General features: G+C 41.3%; 1 protein-coding gene across 1 annotated transcript in view; it reads left to right on the top strand.

Annotated features, from left to right (window-relative positions):
* The window catches only part of SPON1 (spondin 1), a 547762-nt gene that overhangs the window by 152299 nt on the left and 378292 nt on the right, over nucleotides 1-17171 (top strand). The gene's annotated exons all lie outside the window — the stretch shown is intronic.

Genomic DNA, 17171 nt, shown 5'->3' with positions numbered 1-17171 from the left:
ATATACAGAATCCTATACCTACAGTTTCCCACGGGTGATTCATAGGAAGGGAGCCAAAAAAAAAAAAAAACATTAAACATGGTCCAACAATTTGCTCCAATGAATAAATGTATTCCTTCCTTAACACACAGAATGCTGATTCAACAATCTCTGCTGTTCAGGGGCGTAACTACAGGGATTGCAGGGGTTTCAATTGCAACCAGGCCCCATGCTCCAGGGAGCCTGTGCATCTTGCCTGTACACCAGGATTGGAGGGGCGGCAGGGGCAGAATGTAGAGAAATCACTGACCTCCTTTTTCCTCCTGTAGCTGCAGGAGGAAAATGGAGGAGATTTTTTCCTCTGTATGCTGCCCCCGCCACTCCTCCTATCCAGTTCACTTGTGTTCTGCTGTCTCTGGGCCCCTGTGTGCTCCACTGGTCCCCCCCCCCCCCACTGAGCTCCCTTCCCTCTCCTGCCAGCAGCTGCAGGGGATTTGTCATCCAGGAAGGGGGTTGGTAAATATGTAATTTACCAGCTCCTTCCTTTTCTGAATGGACAGAGTCATAGTCAGTGACATTGTAAAAAAATAAAATAAATTGATAAAAAATAATACAATTAAAATACCAAAAAATAAAAACTACTGACACCAGTGGTTGAACTTCCAGGATTGCAAAGGTCACACTTGCAACAGGGCCCTGGCATCACACCACCATGGGGAGGCCCCAAGATGGCAGGAAGGGGACCCACTGCAGAACTTGTGAAAGGGTTCCGCTGCAGGACCGTAATAAAGGGCCCCACAACAAGAGTAAAGGGCCCCAGGATCAGTAGGAAGAGCCCCAGGTTTAAAGTGAAGGGCCCCGGCCGGGGGGCCCTTCTTGATTTCTTGCACCGGGGCCCTGAAGGTTCTAGTTACACCTCTGCTGGTGTTATTACTCATAAGTGTTAATATCCAGTTACATTTTATGCATCCAGCTCTTTTTAAAACAATCTACTGAGCTGGTGAAAGCTAGTTTTTGAGGGAGCCGATTCCACATTTTCACAGCTCTTACTATGAAGAAGCCTTTCCATGTGTGGAGGTTAAATCTCTTTTCCTCCTGACATAAAGGGTGGAATGGATGAATAAAGTGAATCTGTACTTTGTCCATAGTTCTAACAGGTTTAAAGCAGTATTAAACCCAAAAGCAAACATTTATTATTATTGCAGTCTACCAATTCTTAAATGTGATGGCTGTATTTTCCTTTTTTTGGCTATTTATTCTTATATTTTCATCTGGTGATCTGGCCAGTAAGTCTGCTATTTTTCACAAACTCAAGCTCTCCAGCATAAATGCATTAGTTTACATGGACAAGACAAATCACTTAACAATGACAGTGGTGATTAAAATTATCAGCAATTATTTATTCGTGCAAAACCTTTACCCAAAAGAAAAAAAAAAAGTTTGCTGTATTATTATTTTATATTATAAAGTATGAGCTGGAGTTTGGCTTCAATTAGTTAGTGTATCTAAATTTGCTAATTCAAGTTATTTTCCAATGATAATCATTCATATACTGTACGTGCAAATAAAGTCGTAGCGACTTCAAAGTAGCTCATGCATTACTTTAGTCTGACTTTGAAAGCAACTTGAGAGCCATAGACTTAAATGTTAATCCTCAAAAGTTGCATAAAAGTTGTACCTGAATGCTTTACAAGCAATAGTGGGTCCGACTTTGCAGAGGGACAAGTCTCATCCAAAGTGGCGTCAAATTTGCACCAAAGTTATGCAATGTTGGAGTCCTACGAATGTGAATGGAGCCTATGTGATTGGCCGTTTTGGGTAAATACTGTATTGTAGGAGGCATGGGGCATTTCAGATGTTTCTCCTGTAGCAAGGAGTACTGGAATTGTATTATAGATCTAGCAGTTAATTGAAGAGGGGATGGGCATGGAGATGTTAAAGCTATGCACTCTCTGTTACCATGACCAGGGTAGGGTTTTTTTGAGAAGACAAACCATTGCTTTCTGTGAGAAACATGTAAGAATATATCTCTACAAAATAACAGTGGAAGCATTCCCCCCATCCACATCGAATGTGTGCATGGGGGAATCACCTCTTTTTCGTTCAACCCACTGCTTGAACACACACAAAAAAAGAATCTTGTATGGCATCTCTTCGACAAATGGAACAAATGTCCCTATTGTGAGATTTTTCATCTGCTCATGCTTAGATGACAACTGTAAATTTGGTCTCTCTCATCACTAACTGTAGGAGTGAAGATATCACTAGGAAAAGTTAAAAGGGAGAATCTACCCAGGGGAAACACTGACCACAATTACAACCTAAGAGATGGAGATAGGGGGTACGGGATCCAAATGTAGATGGAGCTTACACTCAAGATATGAACTGTATTGAAGTTTACATGGGCTCTGGTTGGTTTTTAGAAGGATCTTTGAGTGAAATCTAAGATACAGAAAAAAAATCAACAAATTCAAGCGCAATATTCCCAATGCCCAAGTTCCTGAAAACGGCTGTAAATGTAAGTGGGTGCTGCAGCGACCACCATTTTGAAAACCAAAGACATCCAAGAGTTTATTTACTAAAACTGAAAGTGCAAAATCTGGTGAAACTCTGCAGGGTAGCCAATCAGCTTCTAACGTCAGCTTGTTCAGTTAAGCTTTAAAGAGGAAGTAAACCCTCCTCTGACACTTTTACCTATAGGTAAGCCTATGATAAGGGTTACCTATAGGTACTGTAAGTATCTCCTAAACATGTACCGTTTAGGAGATATTTACCTTACATGCAGCCAGTGACATCAGTGGCGCATGTGCTCTGAAGGAACGGCCGCTGGTGCCGTTTCTTCAGAGCCCCGTGCCGTGACTGTCGGCTCCCGCGCACGTGCGCGGGAGTGACGTCACTGCGGCTCCGGCCAATCAGATGGCCGAATGCCGCGATCCCGGAAGACGGGCGACTGGACATGTCACCCGTCATACAGGTAAGCGGGCTGCATGGCTCGTTCTAAGGTAAGTATTGCATAATGAGCTAGTATGCAATGCATACTAGCTCATTATGTGTTTCTCTTACAGGTTGCCAAAAAAAAAAAAAGTTGTACGGGTTTACAACCTCTTTAACAAAAAACCTGGAAGTTGATTCGTTTCTATGCAGAGTTGCAGCAGACTTACACTCTTTAGCCAATCAACCCCTCAAAGTGAAAAATATGTCAACAGTACACCAAGGATCTACCAAGGATAGTTACAAACGAGACGATTCGGAGCCTCGCTGGTGTCTGGCAAAGCTTCAAATCGTCACTTTTGTAACCATGACATGATCACTGAATAAAGCTTTGGACCTGTTCTGGAGATCCTTGGTGTGCTGGTGACATATTTCTCCCTCGGAAAAAAGTCAAGAGCACCAGAACAAGTGTTGAGAAACCATGAAGAGTTTATTTTATTATAAGATGAACAAAAGACAAGCCAACACATTTCAGAAGTTCCAGTGGGCTTCCTGCACCAGGGGTTTAAAATTGCTGGTAACATTCAAACCCATCTTGGGCTTGACAAAGTTAAAAATAATGAACAGTTTAAAGTCCCTTTGATGTTTTATGAAGAAATAAACTTTTTACAGCCTCTCAACATTTGGCCTGGCACTTCTGTTTTTTTCCTTCGCCTTGCCTGACAAAGATTCTGGCCAATTTCAACTCCATCCAAACCAAAAGAAATATTGGCTTTAAAGACTCTTTAATTGCATGCTTTTTTCCTTTTTTCCCCCTCTATACGTTTCTAAAACATTTAATGACATAAATGCATGTAAAGAGATTTTGGAATGCACCAAGTCCATCCTCAGTACAGTACCATCTCAAAGTGATTGATCTTCTTGGCCATACTAACTTAATAAAATGTTAGTGGTCCCATAAATCACAAAGGGACGTCGACTGTCACATTTTAGAAGAGATGCTGAGCACAATCCAGCACGCTACAGTTTCACCTCTCCAAGCCATAACTAAAGATTTATAAAACCCCGAGGAAATCGAATCCTTTTCCTTGCTGCCCTCCCTCCACTCGCTGTGGTTTTAATGCTTGCCATAATGACTCCTCCTTGGGATATGAGCACAAGCCAGAAAGTAATGCACACTATAATGAACATTTAAAAAAATAGAGAGATCCTGTTTAAAAGGCAGTACGGTACACAGTAAGCTTGCATGAGGAAAAGACTGCTTGTAATAGCCTATTTCAGTCTAATGCTACTCTACATATTTATGAGAAACTAATTTGCGATGTCATTTGATATTTTTCATACAATCAGTGTACAGAACATCATGATGGAGATGCAGCTTCGCACAGTGCCCATATCGCCGCTCATACATTACCATATGATTTTAGAGAGAAATGCCTGGCTCTTTACAGTATAATTCCACCTTCTGTGGATGTAATGGAGCGGCAAATGACACAAAAAATTGGCTAGGATTACTGGTCTTTCGGCATCTGTAACAATTGCTGGGTCCCTTCTATCATGATATCAGCAAACAATTGAGATGTATGGGCAGAACTGAGCTCAATGATGTGGTATGATAAACCTGGGTTCAAAGTATTTTTTGCATGAATAGCCACTAAAAAAAGTTATGCTGATATATTTTAAAACTGAACGCTGAACATATTTTCAGGATCACCTTCCTGGGCCATCAGATTTGGTCATTAATATTAAAAGAGCTTACTCGGGTTGCATTCTTCTTTTTCTTCATCTTTTTGTCTTGTCTTTCTTTGTTTTTTCCTTTACTTTTCCTTTTATCACCTTTTTATTTCCTTTTTTTTTTCTTCTCTTCTACCTTTTCTTTTCATATTTGCTAAGAAAGTGTGACAGTTCTTTGAATGAGCTTGTGAGCAAGGTACAGCATGTCGCGGCGGATAGTAAACACACAGAGCCCAAGTCAAGCAACAAGTTTTATTGTAGAAAAGGTTCAAACACAAGTTATTCAGGCCTGGTGAGTTGGCACAACTGTCAAGATCCACTTACAAGCAGCCTAAAGGCATGAAGGTGCTGACAGCGTCTCCAACGAGGAGCAGAATGCCGCCTGGCCAGTCCACACCCAAAGAGTAGGCTTCCTGAAGAGAGGTAGATATAGTCCCTGCACTGTCCCTACTCCTCTGGAACCTTTCCCTACCTCTAAGCACTGTCCCTCTGCTGACCAGCTTTATGGAGATGCTGATTTTATTTTCCAGCAGGACTTGGCACCTGCGCACACTGCCAAAAGTACCAATACCTGGTTTAATGATCACGGTATTACTGTGCTTGATTGGCCAGCAAACTCACCTGACCTAAACCCCATAGAGAATCTGTGGGGTATTGTCAAGAGGAAGATGAGAGACACCAGACCCAACAATGCAGACAAGCTAAAGGCCACTGTCAAAGCAACCTGGGCTTCCATAACACCTCAGCAGTGTCACAGGCTGACTGCCTACATGCCACACCATATTGATGCAGTAATTCATGCAAAAGGAGCCTGACCAAGTATTGAGTGCATACTATACTGTACATGGACATAATTTTCAGTAAGCCAACATTTCTGTACTAAAAATCCTTTTTTTTTTTATTGGTCTGATGTAATATTCTAATTTTCTTAGATACTGAATTTTGGGTTTTCACTAGCTGTAAGCCATAATCATCAAAATAAAAAGAACGAAATGCTTGAAATATATCACTCTGTATGCAAAGCATCTAAAATATATGAGTTTCACTTTTTGAATTGAATTACTGAAATAAATTAACTTTTTGATGATATTCTAATTATTGAGATGCACCTGTGTATATATATATATATATATATATATATATATATATATATATCATAAATCATTTGTTGGTTTCTTTGCAAGCTATATGTACAACTAGTACTGAATTGTTGTGATTTTGTTCTTCGGCTTTCCATCCCAAGTCTACAGGTCAACTGACTAAAATCAATACACTCTCTATAAGGCTAACTGAGGTTAAAATTAAACTATAGGCAGACATAAAAGATACAAATTAATGCAGTTCTGTATTTATTAATGCATCTCTAAAAGGATTTTATTAATACAAGCAATGTAAGTACCTGAATTTAACTTGTTATAAACCTCTTGCATCCCCTGTACAGCAGACTATGAACTGAAGGAGGGAGAAGCAGCACAAGAAGCCAATCAGTTGTGTTGCTCTGCAATGCAAAGAGCATTCATATAGGAGGGGAGATCAGAATGACAGAAAGATGAGCTCTTCATTTTGCTGCTTCTCCTTTCACTGTTGAAGCACAGGTTGGGGGTTATTGAGCACCAGAAGAGAAAAATCAGGTCTCCTTCCCTGTTAGACAGGGATGTGAATATCATACAAATCGAGGGACATAAATAGCAATCCTTTTGCAGGTTAACTAGCTTAATTGTATATATTTATGTAGCACTGCCCTCTTGGGGGCCGCTGAGAATGGATTCCCCTGGGTTACCCTTAGCAACAACTTGTAAATTCTTATCACTTTTAGTCCTTGGCTCAGTCAGTAAACAGTCCAGGGGATTTGTTTTTATTTTTGTATTTTATTTGAACTTGGATGGGAGAAGGGATGAGTGGGATACTCCAACTTGAACTGTGCACAATGTTGAGAACCTTAACTGTAGAATGTGGCAAGGCCGCTTCTTCACCCTGCCACTGAAGTGAAGATCTGAATAATGAACTATCTTGTGAATCGCTCTTCAAGGTCTAACTTGGCACCCCCTTTCTTACTGACCGTGTGTGCAAGCTCTTGTTTTCTGACCTCACTGGAGTGGTCCCCTTCCTGGGCAGACCCCTGGCAGAACCCCTGGTACTCACGGACGCTGTTTTTCCTCATTGAGCTCTGCCGTCCGCATCCTGGACCTTTCAGCTCGGCACCGCACTCTGGCTCCCCAGGCTGACTGCCTGTGACCACTTTCCTTGCTGACAGTTGGAGAGACTCCTCCTGGGACTCTGCTTCCCGCCAAAGACGCCATTTCACATGTGTCCCTGGCTTTTATGATCAATCCCAGGATACACTACTGTTGTGCCCTACCACTGGGACTGCCACAAAAGCCTGTGTGTCACTGCCTGGGTTTCCTCCACTGTCCAACAGGCTCCCCTATTGGATACAGTGGGGACACTCCCTCAGACCAAGTGAATCACACCTGGACACATGAAACAGGCCTAACTAGAAATTCTGCTCCCTGATCAGCAGGAAAGCAATCTGATGCTTTTACCTAGCACCTGACTAGGAAGGTGATACATTTATTAGTATATTTAGCTGTTTTCCTACAGGTTAGCTTTAAAAACAATATTTAATTTTGCCTATTCATGGCAAAGTAGCAGGGTTTCTTGAAAGAACACTCCCATACCCACTAATACTCGCCTTCCTTACTCTCACCTGTCACTCCGTTGAAGCCCATGGGGATATATCTTCTTTATACATAGTAGTATAATCAGCATGCCCACATGATATGTGCATACAATTTTGTGTTAAAGGGAATACATATATACATACGCAATAGCAATGATACAGCCATATGTTGTATATACTGTACATATAATAATACAAAAAGCGATTTCAATGCTAAAAATGGTAGCAAGTGTAAGTTTTAGTATATAATTATATTAAAAATGTCACAAAGAATAGTACTTCTTAATACACAGCATAAAAAAGCGTACAGGTGTAAAATAGGACACAATAACTTTCTCAAGGGACACCCTTCTTGGACCTTACACAAGCTTTAGATTATCTTCTTGGATGGAGTAAATTAATAGTGGGGGGGGGGGGGGGCACAGGGAAGTTGATATCTTTTTGTTCTGAATGGGCAAAATTGAGTGTCTTCACTCAACTATTACCTCAACAGTTACTGAGAAACAATAATAAAATAATAGAGCAGCATGTGAAATTCTCATCTAAAACACATTTTAATGACATGTTATATTAATAACTGCAAATATACTATCACTTCTCTTTAAAATTGTTTACTCCTTAACCCCACTGGGGTCACAAGATGTCAGATCAGTATAACATCCCATTAAAATGAAATTACAAGTTAAATCTGTAAAATCTGAACTGTGATAAAATAAATGTCAAAATCCAGGACATTTAGATTGAGCATATAATAAAGGTTACCTCTTGTGTAATCTGCATTTAAAAACCATGAGTAAATCCTGAGATATAGAAAGTAAGCCTTCTTCACATGGGTGATTTGATCTGTTCCGTGTGCAGGGCCATGTTTTACTAGCACGGAGATGCACAGGTGTTGCATGCATCCCTGTGCTGGCAGTCTCATAGCTATCTTATTGTGACAAAGCGGCTGCACGGACACAGTTGCTGCTCCCAATGGGACATCTGTGTGGGTGCATGGCCTCAAATTTAACCAGGGTGAGTTAAGGGACACGCACTTGCACCCACATGGATGTCAAAGTTCAGGGACACGCACTCGCACCCACATGGATGTCAGAGTTCAGGGACACACACTTCCACACACATGGATGTCAGAGTTCGGGGACACGCACTCACACCCATGTGGATGTCAGAGTTCGGGGGCAGGCACTCGCACCCACATGGGTGTCAGAGTTCGGGTACACGTACTTGCACCCACATGGATGTCAGAGTTCAGGGACACGTACTTGCACCCACATGGATGTCAGAGTTCAGGGACATGCTCTCACACCCACATGGATGCTAGAGTTCGGGGACAGGTACTCACACCCACATAGATGTCAGAGTTCGAGACACACACTTGCACCCACATGGATGTCAGAGTTCGGGGACTCGCACTCACACCTGCATGGATGTCAGAGTTCGGGGACACGCACTCACACCTGCATGGATGTCAAAGTTCGGGGACACGCACTCACACCTGCATGGATGTCAGAGTTCGGGGACACGCACTCACACCCACATGGATGTCAGAGTTCAGGGACACTCACTCACACCCACATGGATGTCAGAGATCGGGGACACGCACTCACACCCACATGGATGTCATATTAGAAGCTGTGTCTGTGCATCCCTGTGCCAGTAAAACATGGACCGGCACTAAGGGGTTATACAGTTTAGGGTTATAAATCTGGATTTTCCTGTATCTACATTGGTCAGTTAGGCTACTTACAATAGGTCAGCTGGGCAGAGAAGGAGGAATGGGGCCAAGCTTGACTTTTAACCACTTTACCACCGGAGGACAAGGCCCACAACAGTGACCCTAGGAATACGCTGTTTCTTGGAATAGATAGGTTCACTCCACACTGGAGGGGGGAGCCCCAAACTAGAGGTATCTCCCGTCTTGAAATGGCATGGATCTATAGGGCCAAGACCTACACGCCTTTTGGTTTAAATGTAGACACTGAAATCAATGCATTTATTGATAATTCATAGTCCACATAAGGTGGTAGATTATATCTTGTCCAATTCACAATTTATTACTATGTCCAGAGATTATCGTATTGTTACCTCGTTTTGCCCTTTAAAATTTATAGAATGTTACTGTATTCTTATTTGTTATGTGTTACTGTTTTTATTTTCCAATTCATCTTTGGATGCCTGTTACGGATATTTTATTTTGTTTTTCAATTCATAACAGGGTCTATAAATATTGTACAATTTCTTTTGGGGTCAGAATCCATCACCGGAATTTCCCACTTATTTTAATACATATATATAATTTAATTTTTTTTTTTAATTTTTTTATATTTTTATTATTCTTGTTGATATATTTAATTTATGCACAAATTTGATTCATAGTTTGTTTTACTATTCAATTAGTACAACGACTATGTTGGATCTATTCAACATCCAATATCTAATATTTAATTATTTTTGATTAATTTTACTTTACATCATACAGTGGTTGGCCTAACCCCTACGGGCGCGGGTCTCATTATTTGGTTACTCCTTATGTTGTTTACATCCTGTTGGTCCTGACCCCTCTCAGTGCCGGGTTCGTCATGATTTCCGGTTCTGGGTTATGCAGGATCACCTTGTTTGTTTTATTCCCATTGATGTTTACCGGACCGTGGAGGCAATTTCCGGTTCCGGGTTACCTCAACCAAGATGGCGGTTAGGGAACTTCCGGTCATCGATCTAATCACCATTATGGCTATTAATAGGTGGCGTCAGCACGCCGCCCGTACCTTTGAGAATATCATCTTTGATGAAACGCGTCAGGTCATGGCGTGCTGACGTCACCTACACGTTGCTGTCCACGAGGGACGGGCGAGCGGAGCCGTCCGGCCGGCGGCTTTTTTTTTCCTCTCTGCATTTGATCTTCTGATTGTCTGTAAGTGCATTACCATTTTTAACAATAAATACATCCGTGGGTTTTACACTATGGCGTTTTCCATATTTTGTATCATCCATGGTTGACCCAATACCGTCTATCTGAGTTCCCTATCTGAGTGAGGAGACACAACGGATCGGTTCCATACATATCCTTCCTGCCTCCAAATCATCGAGAGTTGGTAAGGGTGTTTTATCCATCAGAGGTGTCCCCCCACTTGCTTACATGTTCAAGTCACACCTATCCAGTCATATATAAGCTCTCCATACTCATCCTTGTGGTAAGCTGCTGTCCTATTGGGGTAATCCCCCCTCCCCCCTTTTTGGTGCATCTGCTATTTTTCTTCTATATTTCGGTAAGGAGTACCTATTGGGGTTCTGTGGCATCCTTTATCACGTTTTCTTCCACTACGGGAGCAGTGGTGTTCTCATTGCACTTTGGGTGTCCTTTCTTTACACATATTTTTTGGTTTTACGCTATGGCGGTATATTTTTTTGTATCACACATGTTACCACTTCATTGAGGGATCCGCGTTGGAACCTGGTAGTCCACTTGGACCTCATCCCTAGGACGTATTTGAACATACTGATGGGCCTTTGTTTATCTTATTTCCGGTAAGCGGTACCTGCACAAGTTACCCGTTTTTGTTTCCATATTCTGGACATTATTCGGATCTTTTATTATTTCACCATACAATCAACTTGTATACATCATCCACAGCGCAACTTATTTTATATTATACCGGAGGATTTTGCTGTCTTCCGTCCAGGCCACTTTTTGCGATTCGGCGCTGTGCGACTTCAACTGACAATTGCGCGGTCGTGCGACGCCGTACCCAAACGAAATTTACGTCCTTTTTTTCCCACAAACAGAGCTTTCTTTTGGTGGTATTTGATCACCTGTGCGATTTTTACTTTTTGTGCTATAAACAAAAAAAGAGCGTTTATTTTGAAAAAATAACAATATTTTTAAAATTTTTTTATATGAAATTCCCCCCAAAAAAGATGTAAAAACCAATTTTTTTAAAAATTTTTGGCCAATTTGTTTTCTGCTACCTATGTTTGGTAAAAAAAATCGCAATAAGCGTATTTTGATTGGTTTGCGCAAAAGTTATTGCGTTTACTAACAAAGGGAAAGATTTCTGTCATTTTTGGTGGTTTTTTTTAACGCGTAATGGCGGCGATCTGCGATTTTTTTTTTGCGGGACTGCGACATTGCGGCGGACAGATCGGACCCTTGACTGACATTTTTGACACTTTTGGGGGTACCAGTGACATTACTGCAGTAATCAGTGCTATATATATGCACTGTTACTGTAAAAATGACACTGGCAGGGAAGGGGTTAATTTTATTGGAGAGGGAGGGGTTAATGTATGCCTGGTGCTTACTGACGTGTGGGGGGGGAGGTGACTGAGTGAGTCATGGACAGATCGGATGTCCAGCTATGCTGAACAGTCCGATCTGTCACTCCCTGTCACTATGGAGATCCGCCCGCTTGTGTTTACACAGGCGGGCGGATCTCCACACTAGATCCCCGGCGATCGGGGCAGAGCAGCGGCGATCGCCGCTGCTCCTCCCCTGGCCCGACTCCCGCTGTGAATGAAAACAGTGGGAGCGAGCCTCCGGCGGCGCGCAAGCGCCGCCCAGAAGGGGGAGTGTCTGACGACGTAGTACTACGTCGTCAGACGATAACGAGCCACTCTGCCGCAGTAATATTACTGTGGGCGGTGGTAAAGTGGTTAAAGGAACATCAAAATGTGTCTATAACTTCATCTGCCGCTATCTGTTCATCTCCTGTATACTTTGACATCGTGTTTTTACTAAAGGTAATAATCTCTGCCTTTTCGCCATATGCTCAAGCAGAATTTCCCCGAGTTTTTAAAGTGCATCTAAAGTCTAAATATATTTTTTTCCCTAGATTGGGGAAGGGTTAGAACCTTTGTCAAATGTTTTTTATCTGTGTCTGTGTTCCTACTGGGGTGATTAACATTCTCTATATGTTCTGGTGAGAGAAAGTAAGGTAAAATCCAACATTTTTGCTTGCCACTTATTCTGGTGGCAACTGTCTTCTCAACCAGGCTTCCATTGAACCTTTTGATTTGTCCAAAGGTTGCTAGGGGTTTCTTAAAGCGGAGTTCCGGACACAAAATCGACCTAATCGATTTTGTGCCCATCCGCTGGATCTTCTTCACCTGAAAAGGAATTGGATAGTTAGGTATATATTTTTTTTTTTACTCACCTTGTAATTGTAGATAGAAAATATTCATCTATTCTCCAGTTCCTCCCTCTGTGCCGTGGCTCTGCCGTCACTTCCTGTCTTGCGATGATTCCTGGGAGCTGAACGTCATCGCTCCCAGGAATCAATGCGACGGCACCGGCCCCGCTCGTCACTTCCGGGGCGATGCCGCATTCCCTGCTAAACAGCTTCTGGGCATGCCCAGAAGCTGTGGAGGAATGCGGCGCCGCACCGAAAGTGACGAGAGGGGTCGGTGCATTCTGGGAGAAGAAGACACGGAAGAGGACGCAGAAGAGGATCGCGCCGGCTTCAGCTGCCCACAACAGAGATGGCAACGCTGAAGAAGAAATCTTATAAGTGAGTATTTCTTCTTGCAGGTAAGTGCGAACCGGGACAGATCAGAGGCTAGCCATTGTAGAATGTTCTAGCCCTGACTGTCCCGGGGGTATGTTTATTGGAAAAACGTTTTAGTGCCCGTAACTCCGCTTTAAGCAATGATCAATTTCTGCCTCTCAGATAAGTTTCCACTGACACCATGGATTTTTTCAGCTATCTGTAAGAGGTTGATTCTTTCCAGTGACCATAAGTTTAAGGAGCATTCTTCCTACTGACCATCACACTAATGTATCATGAGTTGCAGTTATAGTAATTTTTAGCAGGGGTTCCCTGAGACCAGAAAGTTTTTTTAAGGGATGCTCCATTTTGAAAAGAAAGAGTGAGAAAGGTTGGTCTAAGAGATATTCGTTTAATTTGGAGAGAGTTCTTCTTTCCTTTTGTGGGACAGGAAGAGAAAGTAAATTTAGTTCCCTAATGAGACACGAACAACAACAACAAAAAACTGAATAGTAGGGGGGTTTAACCCTTTTCTGCCGCATCCAAAATAAAACAAATAATGTTTGGCTTTAGATATACTTTAAGATGGCTACATGGTATTTTTTTTTGTCACCTACTCAATCTTAGTTTGCATTACAAATGTCCAAATCTCCCAGATGTGCCCATATTCCAACAATCTTACAATATATGGACAATTTTAAAGAGAATGTCCCATTGGTAATACAAATGCCAAAAAAAGAGAAAAATTCTAATGTATAACTTCTCGGAAAAACCATCTCTGGACCTAATAACAGCTGCAAAGAAACATTAAAACCATTTTGAAAAAAAAGCTAAATTACCATCGTAATTTTCTTATTTTCTGCTGTTAGGCATTGGAATTTAATAGACTCCTTGGAACAATTTCATATTCCATACTTGGGTCAGTGACATGCAAGTATAGAAGGTAATTAATAGTTTCGATTAAACTCATTCCATAAGGCAGAACTGGAAGATAATAAGTTAACTGAACGATTGCATAACTGTGATTATTACTGCCTTTGATTGCATTGCAGGGATCAGATGTAATATATTTCTTATAGGAGACATCTGCCGCATACAAGTAAAGTATCTAATTATAGTATTATTGTTTTCAATGTACATAAATTATTGTCTGGAAAAGAAAAGGAAACAGTTATTTTTTTCGCTCATTGGTGATCCATATGTTCAAGAATTGAGATATATTTCCAAAATGGAATTTCTCGAGTACCATGCAAATGTTGTATCCATCAAACTGTCATACAGAGAAGTGACATGCCTGATAGTCCAAAACAATTTACAAATTGAATGTCATATGTTTCAGCTTAAAATAATAAAGTTATGGTTGGCATCTTCCAGTTTCAAATCTGCCATAAAGAGAAAAGCAGAATTTACAACTCTGAATCTAAGCCTACATGGTAGGCCCCTCCTGCTACAAAATATAAAAATTGTCAAGGCTTCCTCATTGCAATATGCAGGCTAAATCTTTTACTAAAGGAAGATGTTATGCAATATAAAACAAACTATACTTTACAGATCTTCTGCTTTAGGACCCAACCTGGCCACTCTTCTTCATCTGACCTCCAGCAAGAGATGCTATAAGGGCCTATGTCAATGGGCTTTTTGCTTCTGTCAATGATATCAGTTTGACAACAGTTTGAGCTACTTTAGTCCTTTTATGACCTACATTTGACCTACCTCAAGTAGATATTGTATTCCCATAGACTTGTACAGGTATGGAAAATCCTCTTATTGGGAAAAAAAGCCATTAGACACAGGCCCTAAAAGTCCTTGCTTAATTATAATAGTATTGTTATAGGTGTGATCTGTTGGGTTGAATCACTGGCCATAATGGCAACATATGGGCAACACATTGGCCATTGTGGCTAATATACAATATGTGGGTAATGCATTGGTAACTGAAATCGGATGTGCATAACAAATGTAGGAAACAAACAGGTAATCCTAACAATGCTTGGGCAACATATGCAATGCAAAAAATTAGACATGAGTCGCCATTGCACTACATGGGCAGCAAACAGGCAACCGTTACAATTCACCTCAACAAAGGGCAAATTTGACAATTCATGGACAACAATGGGCAATGAATACTATATTTAAGCCTCGTACACACGCAACGAATTTCCGCCGACCGGTCGTCCCTCTTTTGTCCAGAGTGGTGTCTGTTGGTTGGAATGTGCTCTAGACTGCACACGAATTTTCCCGCATGACAGAATTCTACTTCAGAAGTGATGTCATGTGTTGGATTGCTTTCTTTGTGTTCTTTCATCTCTGAGCATGCCTAGTCTTGTTCATAAGATTTTTCTCCATCGAAATCTGTACTAATGAGACGAAAATCGGATGTGTTTTGACGGTCGACAAAAATTATATAGCCTGCACATCAGGATTTTTTGGCCGAAAAGTCGGAGTCGGTTGTCGGGAGCACCATACTAACAAGCCGAAAATCGGCAGATCGGTCGTCGGACGAAATTTCCCGGGCCGAATTTCTACTCGTGTGTACGGGGCTTAAGTCAACAAATGAATAATCATGACAAAACATGAGAACCTTTATTGAAGTACTCAAAACTGCATGCCGTGGTCCTTGTCTACCTTTGGCTACACCAATCATTCTCCCTGAGCCAGAGTAAGGGGCTGAAGAAGGCAAGAGCACAGCCTGCACCTACAACTTGGGACTCGGCTGATTCTGACAGTCAGCCCATTGGCACCCAGGCCAAAAGAAAATCTGGTGATTCAGAGAGAAGCGATGAGTTTTTTTTTTTTTTTTTTGTTTTTTTTTGTGAAAGCAAAAGGTTTTTGCATGTATTCACTTTTAATACTAGATTTTGTATTGGGTTGTTCCAACTGTTATGACTGAGTAAACATACTGTATACATTTTTCACATTAACACCACCCCTTTCAGTTATGCTGTCTGTCACTTGTGTTGAAATGGATATTGTTTTACCGCCTATTATTGATTAGCTCTTAATATATCAGTAACTGGAGTTAGCTTTATCCTATCATTATAGATATTGCCATTAGTGAAATGGGATAAGTCATTTAGAATGATCTTATTGAGTTAATTGTTTATCTATTAAAAGTTTACTTTCCTGATTCCTCTTTTTCCCTTTCACCAACATGCTAATACTTTTTTAATAAGAGTTTTTTATATTGACCTTATCATATATCATGTAATATTATTATTATACAGGATTTATATAGCGCCAACAGTCTGCACACCACTTTACAATATGAGGAAAGACAATACAGTTACAATACAATTCAATACAGGAGGAATCAGAGGGTCCTGCTCGTTAGAGCTTACAATCTAGAAGGGAGGCTCAAGTGATACAAAAGGCAATACCTGTGGGGGGTGAGCTGATGGAGAAAATGGAAGTACAGTTGTTAGGTGTGGGTAGGATAGGCTTCTCTGAAGAGGAGGGTTTTCAAGCTAATAAAGTAGGAGATAATCGGACAGATTGGGGTAAGGAGATCCATAGGATTGGAGAGGCTCTGGAAAAGTCCTGGAGGCGAGTATGGGAGGAGATGACGAGGGAGCTAGAAAGCAGGAGGTTTTGAGAGGAATGAAGAGAGCGATTAGGTTGGTATTTTGAGACTAAGCTAGTGATGTAGCTAGGGGCTAAATTGTGGATGGCTACTTGATATATATACATATATATATATATATATATATATATATATATATATATATATATATCACAAAGTTAGTTGAAGATGCATTCCCGATCTTTGCAATATTCTCTTTACTTCAAATCTTCATATACATTACGACACAGGTAATCTGAGATAAGCGGTTGCACAGTTTCGAACATAGCCATGTCATAGCTGATAATGTCACCATTGTGTACTTCTCTAGACAAGGCTGGCAGATTGTGGCAAGTTGTGGGGGGAGGGGGGGTGGCGGAGCAGTCAGGGTGCCATACATAGCTTTCTGAAAACATCACAGTACTCCACCTCAGTACTTCTCTCAAGAGCCTCAGCCCTGATGTAGGCAGTGGGCTGGTTCTTGGGAGGAGTTATGCAACCACCAGAATGCCTTAATGGGTGGATGTCAGTATAGAGGAGTGGGCGTTTACGTTCAAACCTCTCTAAGTAAGATTTCGTACATAGAAGCTTTTCATTTTGCATTCTATTTTCATTGTTTGTATTTTTTATAATAAGTGGTTAGAATATATCCTTGTGTATAAAACCCTCTTCCTTCCTATCCTTCCTGACTCTGTGGTTGAGCTGTGTATAAATCAAGATGCATCCGAGGGAGAAGGAAGGTGGGGTATGAGTGCCCATCCTTCATTAAAAGCAACTAGGGGGGCAAATCATAACTGGAGGGGAGCTC

This window comes from Pelophylax lessonae (assembly GCF_965119305.1).
Source record: "Pelophylax lessonae genome assembly, chromosome: 10".
NCBI lineage: Eukaryota > Metazoa > Chordata > Amphibia > Anura > Ranidae > Pelophylax > Pelophylax lessonae.
Note: the sequence above shows the minus strand (reverse complement) of the source record. Positions and strands in the feature narration are given on the sequence as shown.